The 12,575-nt window shown below is 34.7% G+C and overlaps 2 long non-coding RNA genes across 2 annotated transcripts; one reads left to right on the top strand and one right to left on the bottom strand.

Annotated features, from left to right (window-relative positions):
• Positions 1-6,881: 6,881 nt before the first annotated feature.
• Positions 6,882-8,895, bottom strand: LOC149769516 (uncharacterized). The gene is made up of 2 exons (XR_016419126.1): positions 8,374-8,895; positions 6,882-8,315 (listed from the first exon to the last, which is right to left on the bottom strand). It is a non-coding gene; the product is annotated as an uncharacterized LOC149769516 (long non-coding RNA).
• A 34-nt stretch (positions 8,896-8,929) lies between these two features.
• On the top strand, positions 8,930-10,902 carry LOC149769517 (uncharacterized). The gene is made up of 2 exons (XR_016419127.1): positions 8,930-10,052; positions 10,212-10,902. It is a non-coding gene; the product is annotated as an uncharacterized LOC149769517 (long non-coding RNA).
• The last annotated feature ends 1,673 nt before the right edge of the window (positions 10,903-12,575 follow it).

Genomic DNA, 12,575 nt, shown 5'->3' on the forward strand with positions numbered 1-12,575 from the left:
TTTATGTCTCACCAGTACCAAGCCAAAGGGCGTTGGCTTAAAGTGTGATCGTCTGTATGCACACGTCTTTCCACCTTTCAAAATAATTCCGAGCTGCTTAGTAGGTTATGGTCCCCACTGCTTGACTCATAATGTTAGTCCCCACCATCCCCGTCAGTCACAACTCAGCGACCTATTCGACTTGCTGATATACGACCCCAGGAGGTTATCACAGAGGAAGAACTTACTATCACAGCGCAGGTGTGCTCGAGTCAACAACAGCTTACAGTTTTCACTTTCATGCTTGTCTCATCACAAGGTGTCAATCAACCTGTACAAGATTTCGGGAAAAGTTGCCAAATGGATCGTCCAGGCAAGAAGGCAACATGATTTCAGGATTTACGATGCAAAGGGGAGACTCTTTTTTAAGTAGGAAACGCGTTGATCCTGGTTGTCATCCTATGAGCTCAGAGGCATAGTTTCTGCTCTTCACTTCCATGGATCCACTATTGAAGGTTATAAGGCAGCTCTTTCAGACCCTCTCGAATTCTCTAGGAATTCCGGCATTGTGTCGGACCGTAATATTTCTGATCTCATCAGGTGTTCTGAGATTCAAACTGGTATCTTGTACTGTAATATTTAGATGTAATCTTTCACGTGTTACTCGGGCATTGTCAGAATCCCTTATGAACCTTTGATTGAAGCTTACTTTCAGAACCTTACCCTTACGGCTGTTTTCATATTCTTCTTGGCGGCATTGAGAAGGAGTGAGCTTCATGGCTTATCAGTGGAAACTTGTTCGTTTACGGTTCATCATTAGGTTTGACTTCTTAGTCACCCACTGTTTCATAGTCGTATATTTGCTAGGGATGATCAAAATAGACTCTTTGCCCAGTTCAGGCCTTCAAGTTTTATCAGGTTTTATTTAGCATTTCAAAGGAGAAGAAAGTTCAGAATCGTCTTTTCCTATATATTAAGGGTTCCACTGATAATTCGGCGGACATTATTTCGGGATGGATTCTGTTCATTATCAAAACTAAAAAAGATTATCGGCCCCTCACTGAGAGGGACCTTGAATCATTTTATTAGGTATCCTTTATACGTGACAGGTAAACAGCATATACGAAAACAATGTATTGTTTACTTGCATTGTGGGTGCATTATGCTGTAATTTTTCTGTCTAAAATGTGCTTACTGGCAAAGTTACTGAAGTCTACATTTCACTCTCATCCGAACAATGTGGGGATTATGATGTGATCATAGAGTGTGTCTTAAAGGCTTATAAGATGTTGCCTGAGGCCTATCGTCAAAGGTTTCGAAAATGTAGAAAAGGGACTACTCAGATTCATCCTGAATTTGCATGGGAAAAAGAACGATTGTTTAATAGATGGTATACAGCCAAGAAAGTTGACAAAGATTACGATAAGCTTAGACAGCTCATATTGCTAAAGAGTTCTGGAATTGTGTCAAAAGTGACGTCATAACCTACTTTGACGAGAAACAGATTGAAACGTAAGATAAGGCGGCTTGTAACCTGATACTTATTCTTTGACTCACAAGGTTCCATTTGTAAATAAATCACCCTTTCGACAGGCTATTGTCAATAAAGCCATTTCAGTCTGATGCGAGTACTTCCAAGTTTCGAACTGGTGCAACTGGTATTAGTAAAATTTCTGATAATAATGGTCAGAAATATTTTTCTCATTCCACGTGCAATTATTGTAAGACGAATGGGCACGCTATTTTTGACTGATATAGGTTTAAATTTAGGCAACACAGTAATAACAGAGCTGTTCCAAATGATATTGTTTCTAAGTGTTCAAGGGCACGTCCACGTATTCAGAGAAATACATTTGTTGGGTTAGCAAACCCCGGTCTGACGTTTTTATGGGGTATTACGAACCATTCATGTCGAAAGGTTATGTAACACATGCTGATGAGTATGCCCACTCTTTTTCTATAGGGATATTAAGAGATACATGAGTTTATCGGAGTCTTTTATTGTCAAGTACTTTGCCTTTTTGTCAGTAGTCTTCCTCTAGTGAAACTGTTCTTTTTCAAGGGGTAGAGCATAGCTTTCTTAATGTTCCTCTACTGTGCGTTAATGTGTCACCAGGAGTATTCTCGGGACCAGTGATCATAGGAGCTGTAGCCTCTTTGTTCATTGGGTGTTGTAATATTACTAGGTAATGTCCTAGCTGGAGATAAGGTAGTGGTTATTCCACTTGTAACTGACAAACCTTGTATGGCACAAAGAGTTGACCCTATTGAAATTGAAATCCATGGTTTATATCCAGCTTGCTCAGCTAGTACTAGAGCTATGACGTTGACCAGGATATAATTCCTTAAGGTGACACTTTTATTGGTCAATATTTTAATGAGGACACTTTTGCTCCCTCGTTTGGATCAATCAAGAGGTATCGATTACAGTGATATTCCTTTGGCTACTCATTCTCTAAAATCCAATCAGTGTGACAAAAACCAATCACTAGTTGTTTCACAGGAACATGATCCTGAGATCTCCAGTTTATTCAGAGTACCATTAGCGAAACTGAGGCCAAACAAGTACCAACTTGATATTTTGTGAAAAATGGGGTCCTTGCGATTAACCCATGAAACTCGTTGTCTGGCCATTTAGGAGTTAGTAAGACTTATCACATGATCTTAAATCATAATCATTTTTATTGGCCGAAAATTAAAATTGATGTTTCTGAATACTGTAGATCGCGTCATACTTGTCAAATGGTAGGAAAACCATAACAGAATATACATAATGCTCATCTGTATAACTATTCCTGCATTTGATTAACCATTTAGTAGAATAAAGGCAGAGTGTGTCGACCCTTTAGCTAAGATCAAGTTACACAACCAATACTTGTTCACATTTATCTCAGAAACATTTTCAGTAGCTATTCTTTTAAATTTTAATACTAACGAATTTTAAAACTAAGATAATAGTAAAAGCGTTGGTAACGTGTTTCACACTTTTTGGCCTTCGCAAATCGTTCCAATCTGATCAAGGGTCAAATTTTATGTCTGGAGTTTTCCAGCTAGTCTTGCACGAATTAGATATCCAACAGTTTACATATTCTCTCCCCCTCACCCTGAGAGTCAAGACTCTTTGAAAAGATTTCATTAGACTTGAAAGAATATGATTAGTTCATATTGCTTTGACACAGGTAAAGATTGGGACGAGCGTGTTCATTTGTTGTTTGCTGTTAGGGAATCATTTCATAAGTCTTTACGTTTTAGCCATTTTGAACTAGTTTTAGGATATACGGTCCAAGGACCATTGAAGTTATTAAAAGAGAAACTCTTTTCGTATGAAGTGTCAGAAATTACTCTTCTTGAGGTAGCAAGAACTAATCTTGAGTCTGTTCAGTCAAGAAAGAAATTACCGTATGTCCAACATACAAAGGATAGGAGTGTTAAACCAGGTGATAAAGTTTTGGCTGTTTTACCCATACCTAATAATCCTTGTCAGGCTAAGTATTTTGGTCCTTATGCCATTGTAAAGAAAATGAGTGCATTACAAAACATTATAAATACTCACGGTAGAAGATAGCAAAGCATCTTTACCACATAAAGACGTTAAAAAGTATGTTGACAGAGATAACGATATAAATTATTAAATTAATTTCGTTGTATTAGTTCCACACACTGAGGACATGACCGAAGATGTAAAATAGGACCGTACTGATGTTGAAGTATGTGTACTGATTAAAGAAAAGTTTCGCTATTTCAGATTCTTTTCGAATACCCAGAATTGATGACTGCATTGACAGAATCGGAAATGTCAAATATGTCACCAAGCTAGACCTCTTCATGGATTCTGGCAAATTCCACTTACGGAAAGGGCGAAGGAAATTTCAACATTCGTGACTAAAGATGGACTTTACCATTATAAGGTTATGCCGTTCGGGATGAAAGGTTCCCCAGTACCTAATAATGTTTGGCGAATATGATTACTTCTAGTATATAAAATGTCGACGCTTACATCGTTGATGTCATGATATACAAGAACACCGGAAAAGGCCACTTGGTAACCATCCCGACGTGCTTCAATCGACTAGTGAAGTAAATCTAACAATCAGCTTAAGTAAAACTGAGTTTTGCCGTGCTTGTGTTACTTTTTAGGACATGTTTTGGGACACGGCCAAATAAAACCTACAGAAGATACGTTTAAGGCTATCTCTGAATTCCCTGTGCTTATCAATAAAAAAGCAACTGATGCAATTATTGAGTATTGCTAGATGTTAACGGAAATTGTGGTCTCATTATTCCATACTCAAGAGTGCACAAGTTTTTACAGCGGCAGATTTTATTAAATCATTGAAACTGGGGAAGCAAGTTATTTTGTGGTTGGTGGAATATTGGTACAGGAAGACAACATTGGTGTATATCATCCAGTGTGTTATTTTTCAAGAAAATTGAATAAGCACCAGATACATTATTCCACGATTCAGAAGGAATGTTTAGTTTTGATGTTGGCCTTACAACATTTTGAAGTGTTTTAGTGCCTCTCCGTCTCTGACTGCTGTGTTCAGCGATCACAACCCCTTTACTTTCATTAATAAAATTAAAAAAAAAAGAATCAAAGACTTAAGCAATAGTGGAGGTTAGAGTCATACTGTATTGATGTTATGCACATCAAACTGAAAGCAAAATTTGGGTGCAGACGCACTTTCACGTGTTTCAAAGTACTATATTGCATTATTTTACATACATGGTGTCTATTTCATCTTCTTCTGCAATATTAATTACATGCATATTTGACTAATATGCCACAACAAGGTTTCCTTGTATAAATCTTTCTTTCCTTGAGGGAAGGTGTTATGTACATCTATATTATGTATATTTTTTTCAAAATTATGATTTTAGTAAGGGTCTTTTACTTAATTACATTTTAATGGTAATGTATAATTCGTAATACTATTTCGTTCATAAATTCCATGGTCTCTGCTCTTTACATCAGGTAATCCAACCAGGATATTAGTATTATTTAAAGGTCAGACTGACCTAGTTCGTGATTGGCTAGAATCAGAAAAGCTGATTTTGTTTAGTGCAAAATATTTATAAATAAGAATGATTCATTATAAAGTCTCGTTTTCTACTGCGTATTATCTTTTTATAAAAGTGATTTAGTACGCGGAATCATTCCTTCTTAAACTATTATTGCTCTTGGAAGAGACACATTGCGTTGATGGATTCATTTATTTAATATCATTTGTTGGAACTAAAGCGCTGTAACATTTATTCTGAGACATTTTGATAAATTAATAGCAGTACGAATTGACCATGAAACATTCAATTACATTTTTGGAATTATATCTCTACTGGATTTTACTTTGAATCAGTTAAAGGACATTATATTTAAAACATTAATTCTTCTGTGGTGTTAGCACATACGGACATTACAGCTATCGTTCGGAATATCTTTGGAACTTATTCGGATTACTTGGATCTATTAGAATTGATAGAACATTTAGAATTTTAGGAATTCATTAACCACCGTAAGTTATTTTCAATTCTTTCACTTTGTATTTTAATGAAATAAAGGTATATTTCAATTATACAAAAACTCTTGGTTATCATCGTAATTGTAGCATTAAGCTGTACGCAACGTTAGCGCCTTTACATTGTCTTGCGCAATCTCAAATAATGACTTGTCAGGTTTTTCTCGAAATATTTATCAATTTGTTCCGATTTATATTTGGAAACGAATATAACATATTTTTGGCCATTTTGATAAATCTGTATGATGCATTAAAAGGAAACAGCGGTTTACTCTTTTTTAATATTACACACACTCCAATCTACTGAAATATTAATGCCACTATTAGATATTTTCATAAATTCTCTCAAAGTACTATAAACATCTTTCTGAAGTTTTCGCCACTATATACCATGGTAATTCTTTAATGCAAACATTCTTTGCCCGTGTATTATACAGAAAATATCCACACGGTGTAGTGACAATCAATAATCCTATTTGCAGCAGTACAGAAATTTGTTCTATAAGCTTGACTTAAAACTTCAACATGCAAATCATTATAATAATAAACAACCTCGAAGACGTTAACCGTAGCGATAATTTTGTAGTGGTTGCTGCTATAAATCACCACCTTGTATCCCCCATGGCTGTTCTCTTGTATTATTATTGGTCACTTTGACTGATTATAATCCTTGGGTGTGCGCATACTCAATTGATTTATTACCAAGATGACCAAACTTCATGGGGGATAAACTATCGTAACCTCCATCATGACATTACTTAAATGGCACGTCGAAACCGGATGCTGCATGTCAAGGCATTACGTACTTATGCAATAATAATAATAATCATTATAATAATATTGTTACGAGTATAATCCATCGGAAGAAAGTCTTCGTTGTAAAGCAGGTGGGAGATCCACGAATATTAGTAAGTCGTCACGGGACTATATTATATTAATTAAATTGGATCATGATCTATTGTCCAAAAACAAAGTAAATACACTAATAACTATTTGCTGATTATGCGCATGCGCTTATCCAAAGCTTATCGCAGCAGGTAATTCTTATTTTAAAACGTTTTGTGAGTCGGACAGAAATGTTATGAGGGCACCAATTTTGACCACCTCTGTTGTAGAGGAATAGAAATTTTAGCAATATCAATTATTTCAGGGGTGTGGACTGAATCAGTCGATGGATTAAAACCTCAGTCGGACACTACCATTAATGCTTCACTTTGTAAACATCTAATATATCATTTTTCACCCTTAAATTCCCAACCATGTAAAGTCCTCTTTAGAGGCATATATGCTATGACAATGTCTGCTCAAGTCAACACCATATACATCTTATGTCACGCGTTTAGGCTCGAATAAACAGCAACATAAGAAAGAGTGAAAACAACAAACTTTGAAAAAATACAATAATTTATTTCCCTGGAAAAATTCTGTAAAAATGAAAAAATATGAACTGAGGTTTTATAGAATAAAATCCAAAAATAATCCATGAATAATTGACGAATACAATTTTTTGAAGTCCTAATAAAAAATGTTCTACTGATTTCAAGTTCGAATCCCGACGAAGAATTCAAGATGGAAGACGATGACGTATGCTGCAATCTGTAGTGTTGAAGTCTACAGTTTATTGTAGAAACAAGAATTATCACTCCGGTTTTGGAAAGTTAAATGAATGTCTTATAAGAACTGTCTTTGATTAAGAATTTCACATGAGCACATGTATTTTCCAGAAAAATAACAGAATTAATCCTTTTGAATCCAAGTAATTTGAAATAACTCCAAACAGCACAACATACAACTTCCAGTTTAAGAGCCCAGCTTCTACTGAAAATAAGTCTCCAAAACAGATTATATCGTTTCCAAAAACGTAAACAAGGGGTCACGTGATCATCTTCTGGAAGCTTATAGAAATTTAAGTACTTGTATACCCAGTGTGTCCCTGACGAAAACCAATCATTTTACTCTAAGAGATAAAAAATAAAAAAAAATAGTTTACATCTTACAGACGAAGACCCATCATGACCTCGACAACAACCAATCCTTTTAAAATAAAATAGACCTTGTTTACGTGATTGCCACAAATTTTGAAACAAGGTCAGGATTTAGATCAACACCTGGTATTTATAAACTAACAGTCAAGGTCAAACTATTTTCTGAAAAAAAGATTCATCTCTAGTGAATAAATTTACATTGCAATATCATATATTAAAAAAATTAAAATGTAAAACTGACAAACAATACATTGAAATAAATATATAGTAAATCAGATATAATTAAATCAAATATACATAACATACAGTAATTCTGTTATATTCACCATTACTACACATGAAGTAGCCAGCGGAGAAAACTTAATAATTCTTCAGTTTCAATTATGCATTTGTCTATAAATGAATATTACATGCAAGATCAAAGTAAAATATATTTCTGTTGTTTCATTATTGATGCCAACTTTTCATGTAATAATGCTATCTATATTGATACATTAAAACATTAACCAAATTTGATTGCCTAATCACCCTGACAAAGTATTCCAAACCATTACCAGCGTGGGCCAGTGAAACTCACTATTGAAGGGTTGTGTTTAGGGTTGGGCAGAATTTTATGGCATGCAGTATGATTTAGCCTACCTCTTTCCTCAGAATTATTACCCTCGAGCATAAGTTCCCAATGCCACATCAATGCATGTAACGTATCCTAGAGGCTCTATATTTCAAGTGGATTGGTTGTCATATGTCAGTAACAATTACGGTTTGTAAAGCTACGGGTAGAAACTGTTGAACAGGTTACCTACCTACCATTGCCTACCTACCAACCATTGCCTACCTACCAACCTACCTACCATTGCCGACCTACCAACCATTGCCTGCCTACCATTGCCTACCTACCATTGCCTACCTACCTACAACAAATAGTAAAAATGAAATAGATGAAAGGATCAAAATAGCGTTTGTACAAGTCAAAATTAAAGGCTATAGGAACAGAAACTCCCAGCAATTCAAAACCATTTGTAACATTAATATATTACAATAAATCTCAAGATCAATTAAAAGTACATATGTGATGGTATATATCAATATTTCATCGATTTGGGGCTTATTTCATACCACATCATATATTGTTTATATCACTGTTATAAAAAATATAAATTTGATCACAATAATATTTAATTATCCCATCCCATAAAAGAGATGACGAGTGCGAAAAGATAAAAGGAAATAATTCATATTTAATCTGGTTCTTATGACTACACAGCTAACTCCGCTTTTCTTTTGCAAGCTTGGTAATCATAATCAAGTCTATCTTCACAATAAAAATTATATAAAATAACATAAGCACAGTACTTATTTGCATTTACAGGAAATGCATTGTAGGTCTATGCAAAATAATGCAATATCTGATATGAAAAATTATATATATATATATATATATATATATATATATATATATATATATATATATATATATATATATATATATATATATATATATATATATATATATGATTACAAAACATATGCCAAACAGAACATATAGTGCTTAGGGGACGGCGCATAGAGGTAATGGGATGGGTGTCGTTTACGTAAAATACGAGTTAAAATTCTCTAACATGTAAGTTATCGTTGCATGTAAAGGTCGACTGTGTTAAATACAAGCATCATCTTCTTGTAAAGTAAAATTAAACCAATTTGGTCATATGAACAAAGCGACCATTGCAGCGCAAGAGTAGATTATATGTGCTTTATGTTCCAAGAAAATTTACATCTCAATGGTTACTGTTTTCGAACTTAGAATGAAATAATTGTATTTATATAAATCAAGATAGCTCAAGTAAACATAGACCTAAGTAAATGCATGTGTATTCTTTATGTGTACAGAACGCTGTTTATCGTACTTGACGATGATATATTTAATACTGTGCCAAGAATATTGTAATTAGATTTATTACACCATTTGTAAGAAAAAGACAACCAAACAACCGCTCTTTGCACATTGAAACATTACCATTATTGCACTTTCAGGCCCTTCTGCACAGACTATTTTTAATGCCTGTCTAATGGAAGAAAATAATAGATAAGTTAAATATTAAATAACAATATTGGCTTAGACTTATATTGGGAAATATTGGGCCGCCGCTAACGTTGATCATGAACTAAAATTAGTCTCTGTAATAGTAGTATTAGAATCAACCTCCTAATGTACCATGACAGTGTTTTAACATTATGATGCTTTCATCAACACATATGTGAAGTATTTTCATCTTCGTCTTGTAGATCTCTGTTATTTGCGTGTTAGTATTAGAGGATATATGATAGACAACTTGTTATTCATCCATCTCTCACTAACTCTCATGCACGATGTTAGGAAATTGTGTAATGTATGCGCGACTTGCTCTATTATCGTATTTTTACACCGACAATTTTGTTAAATATTTTGTTTCTGAGTAACTAGATGGGGTAATTCTTCTATTTTCAGATTAATAACATTTAGATAATTGCTGTGACTAAATAACGTTTTCATTTGTAGCACTTTGGCTATTACAGTACCATTCCTCTTGGACGGGTTCTACATACATTATTTGACTGCAGCTCAGCTATGATTCTCAATTGTGTGTGTGTGTGTGTGTGTGTGTGTGTGTGTGTGTGTGTGTGTGATTTGGATTTTTAACGTAGCTTCTTACAATGTTTCAGTCACATCGCTACGATGTCTGCAGTGTGGCAGTTTACAGTGATGTCTAGCACTGGGGCATCATGCCGCAGACATGTAGCATGATGTCCCACCCAGTCACATTATCCAGGCCGACCAGTCCTAACATTAACCTCTTAATACTGAGCGCCAAGCGAGGCAGCTGTCAGTGTCATTTTTGTAAGTCTTTGGTATGACTCGGCCGGGGATCGAACCCACGACCTCCCGCATCCAAGGTGGACGCTATAATCTCTAGGCAACCGGAGCGGTTATATTCTCAATTGTGAAGTCATATAGAATGAAATAAAGCCATTCTATTGACGTGACACAACAAAATTGCGTTCGTATATATCACTGAGCGCATTTGAGAATCCTAAGCCAAGCTTCTAGGAGTAACTTCTTTGCAAATCGAATGTTTGCTCACATATATTGATGTATGTGTTGTTTGTTATTTGAATATTATCTAATGCACAAGTAATTCAAAGGAATATTATGTCACCCGTGCTTCTTTCTCTCTGTCTCTGATGCAGTTACACGTATGTTTTCACTTTCAAATGACTTTGACCGTGCCTGAAGATCAGAGGGATGGTACAGTGCATGAACATGAAAGGGCAGTGCTTACTGAGGGATAGTACAGTGCATGAACATGAAAGGGCAGTACTTAATGAGGGATGGTACAGTGCATGAACATGAAAGGGCAGTGCTTACTGAGGGATAGTACAGTGAATGAACATGAAAGGGCAGTGCTTACTGAGGGATGGTACAGTGCATGAACATGAAATGGCAGTGCTTACTGATTTTAAAGTATGACAGCCAAACCCTCAAACATTAACTGGATAAGAAACTAAGATCTTCACATTTCTCCTTGCCTGAGATATATCTTAATATGAAAGAACAGAGCTCTTGGTCTACAGTCTATGTACATTGATTTATACTTGACCTACATTAGTAACAAACATGCTGATTTCCGCTCATCAGGCATTTCCTTCTGGACATAATTTTATATATGCCAAACAATACATGTTTCCAATTGCTCAAAAACTTTGGCACAATCAAAGATTAGAGTTATTTCCACACTTGTTTAAATTTCCATAAATAATATTGTCTATGGCTGCATAAATATTAAAAAGAAACGAATCCTCAAAATTTCCGTTTCTCAACAATAAGCTTCAATCTCGAAATTCACATTTTATCGACAATATTATTCTAAACAATGCCCAAAGATGGCACAGAGGGATAAACTAAAACATTATTGAACATCTATAAAACCATATGTGCACAAAGTTTTAATGCAATTCTAAAGGCAGCGCATGCGTAGAACTAATGACAAACTCAGTTACGAATATGACATTAGCCTGTAATAATTTGAAAGATATTTACAAACGGTGAGTCAGAGGAAAAAGAATTAAACTGTATTGCTCATGTACACCAATAACTTATCTAGACTATTGTTATGTATACCTATATTATATATATTATCATTCATGATTATGGTTTGCAAGGGTTATTTAATTAATAATATTTTAAGTATTACATTTCTTATCGATCGTAAGTTCGCACTTTAAATATGAGTCAGGTGTCACGTGGGTAAATTAATTCATGAGTTTCAAGGTTAAGATGTACTATTAATGAAGCAAACATAACGTGATCTGACTGCAGGCCAGGATGACCTAATATATGATTAGTCAGTGTTAAAAGAACTGATCTGTTTACGGTTGAGATTATGAATGTGCGGCACTACCTATTGCATATTAGTAACCTATCTAACATAATTATCATGTAGAATTAGGCATGTTTAATAGTACCACCCGTCTTAAAATATATTCAATTATTGAGACAAATTTATTTAATTTGATAGAGTTACGGTGTTCGAAATATTCAGATTAACTTGAATAATAGCTGTCACGAAATGCTGTGGATTCACTTACGGCCATTTGAATATTTAATAGCTGCCAGGAGAATTACTATAAATTCATTTAAAGACAATTTGTGTATTTATAGCTGTCACGGAATTACTGTGAACTCATTTGAAGTCATTTTGGGAATATATCGTAGCGATTATTATGTACTGTTGATACATCATTACACCGCAGAACATAAGTCAGAATACCTTGGGAACTCATTCGGATTACTCGATACGTTTGGAATTGATAGAACATTTGGAACTTTAGGATTTCATTCACAATACAGTAAGTTCTTTTTACTTTTGCACATCGTGTTTTAAGGAAATAAATTATATATTAAGTATACAAAATATGTTGCTTTTGCTCTTTCTTGTTTCTTACTTTACCACTATAGACTCGTACCACTAAAATTTCAATACAATCCTGTGACCAAAGTAACAAAAGAAGCGACGAATAACTGAAGTTACACATTATCCCCCTTCTTGACTATTGTTAA

This window comes from Sinohyriopsis cumingii, unplaced genomic scaffold (genome assembly GCF_028554795.1).
Source record: "Sinohyriopsis cumingii isolate HCF-2022 unplaced genomic scaffold, ASM2855479v2 utg003604l, whole genome shotgun sequence".
Lineage (NCBI taxonomy): Eukaryota > Metazoa > Mollusca > Bivalvia > Unionida > Unionidae > Sinohyriopsis > Sinohyriopsis cumingii.